Genomic DNA, 2,700 nt, shown 5'->3' on the forward strand with positions numbered 1-2,700 from the left:
TTGTTTGGAGCCGGGCACATACTAAGATTCTCAAGAAATCTGTGTGAATGAGTGAATAATCAATAACATTGGGTGGTCTAAGCTAAAGCCTCTGAATATGACAGACAGGGATGTTACAGGAATTGAGACGGAGAACTCACTGTTGCCTTGGATCAGAGGAAAAGCCTTGTGGAAGACATAAATCAGCCAGGATTTCTACTGCCATGAGATGGCCTGAACCTGTTTTCCTCCCTCAGGACAGCTAGGAGTGGCATTCTCAAGAATCCAGTTTTTAAAAACTCTCCCTCCTACAATCAATAATCTACCTCAATCACCTACCAGTCTTCTGTGATATGCTGAAAAAAACCAGCTCCCAATGTCTTGAGAGAGCCAACTATGTGCACCTCGTCCCCACACGCCTTGCAATGGTTGCCTGAAATTAGTAGGAGAAGTCGGCAAGCACTACATACCAGTGCTTTTTCACTTGGGAAGAGCCAGTTGCTAAACTTTTATCCGCACACTCACCTCTCTGCTATCTATTCATTTTCTTCCTTCCTTTCTCTCAACTCTTTCCTTCCCACAGAACTTCCTTCCTCTCTCCATTCCTGCCTTTTTTCCTTCCTTTTTTTTCAATTATTTTATTGAATTTGCCAACTACAAACTCAGCCATCCAACCATCCACTTATTTGTTCATCCAGTATTCCTCACATCTCTTATCCATCAATTTCCCCATTTGAATTCATCTAACTTTTATTTCTTCCATCCATCTGTCCACCCAGCCAGCCAGCCACAAATGTTTTCTAAGTATCTGATCTGTGTCAGCCTATTCCAAAGCTCAGAACCATTCCCCAGACTTCTGGAAGGTAGGTGCATGGGCTCTAGGACTAGCAGAGACCTCAGCGCAGCAATCCAGGCTCAGCCAGCATTGATGTTAGATCCACACCCAGAACTTTTTGGGTTTCCTCTTCTGCTCCTTTGCTTCCCTGCTCTTTTCTCCTTATAGCCTGTTCTCACAGAGTTGAGGAGATGCATCAGGAGAGGAGGGGGGCATATCCCCATCCAGCAGGCCAGGACAGTACTGCTCTTTCTTTACCTCTCCCTTCATGCCTCTGGCAAGAGCCCCATGGAATTGGGCCTGCCTTTTTGAGAAAGGGTTCCCACCCTAGAGAGCCCAATGAGCTCTTAGCCAACTTACCATTAAGTTCAAATAAAAGGTGGCTCCTAGGGGACCTGACAACAGAGACATTAGGTAAGAGGAAATCCCCATTATTAAGTCAGTACTTTCCACCCCCAACACCACCCCATACCTCTTAAAACTCTGGATGATTTGTGAACCAAGCTTGTCTCTGCTCCTGTTCCCAGGGATGTTATTGCAAAGAATTAGCTGTTCAGCCCAGTGAGCCAAAGGGGCAGGGACTCCTGAGCTTGACCTGGATTCAGAGGGAAAAGAGGGAACCCACTTTCCTACACACCACCCAGACCTGCCATCCCAGCCACACCCACCTTCTGTTCTGTTCCGTCCAGCCCAGCCTGGGAGAGGCACAGCCTTTAACTCAATGAGGAGGCTTATCAGGACCAAGGAAGGCAGTGGATCACAGCCTAGAAGTGACCGGGTGGCATGTCCTGGCAAGTGTTCTTGCAGATGGCCCAAGAGAAGACTTGGGTGGGGGTAGTCATTCTCACTCTTCTTCCTGAACCCTGTATTTATATGATTGAACAGCTCACTTCTGAAATCGTCTGAGTTACACACTTCACTGGCCTCTTTTTAGAGGGTATTGCCTGTGGCCTGGCTCAGAGAGGGTGGACATTATTTTTTCCCCCAGAGTCACACTGTAAACATACTGTAGCAATAGATGAGAATGAAGTGTTTGGGCCCTGAGGACTCAGCCACCTGGCCTGGCATTTCTTGCATTCCTCTCATTACTGTTTCTCTGTTTTTTAGACCCAAGCAAGTTCTGACCTGCTCTGATGGGAATAATGTAAGGTCTGTATGTATCTTGTCAGGGCTTCTGGGAGAGGCTTGATTTTCAGAAGCCATCTTCCATTGAGATATTTAAGTGTCTCCATGACACCTTTAACTGCATAAGGAACGTTAGCATCTCAAAGGCCTTGGGTCTCAGTTCTGCTAGTTGGCTTAAGTCAGTGAGGTATCTTCTCAGAGCTCCAGTTTTCTCATCTGTTAAATAGGGATCATTGAATAGGTCTTTGTATGGATAATGTACCTAGGACAGTGCTTGGAACTTGGCAACATGGGTTAATAATTAGTAGCCACTTTATTCCAAATCCTAAATCCAAGGCAAACTGAACCCATCCTTCCCCTTAAGATGAGAAGCAACTCCACTATCCCAGGGCAGGGCATCTCTCCTCTAAAATCAGGCCCACAAATAACAAGGCTATTTGGCTTGTGTGACTCAATTAATAGCCGTCTATCCCATGGGCTTCTGCAGACACCTCAGCTCTTGTCCCAGGGGCCCCTCAGCTCAGCAGAGCCTGCCCACCTGTGAGGATGGAGGCTCCCCACTTTCTTAATGAGAAAAAAAATGCATCAGAAGAAAGCAGCCCAACTGGTTGCTGAGCTGTGGAAAGTGATTAAACTGGGGGGGGGGGCACTTCCTTTAAAAAGCAGGTTGGGTGTGAGTGCGCTGGGTGTGGCCCCTGGATAATTAGCCACTCTGCTGGTAAGGCAGCCGCTGTGTCAGGTTTGCACCAGCTGTCCCTCCT

Source organism: Saccopteryx leptura, chromosome 1 (assembly GCF_036850995.1).
Source record: "Saccopteryx leptura isolate mSacLep1 chromosome 1, mSacLep1_pri_phased_curated, whole genome shotgun sequence".
Lineage (NCBI taxonomy): Eukaryota > Metazoa > Chordata > Mammalia > Chiroptera > Emballonuridae > Saccopteryx > Saccopteryx leptura.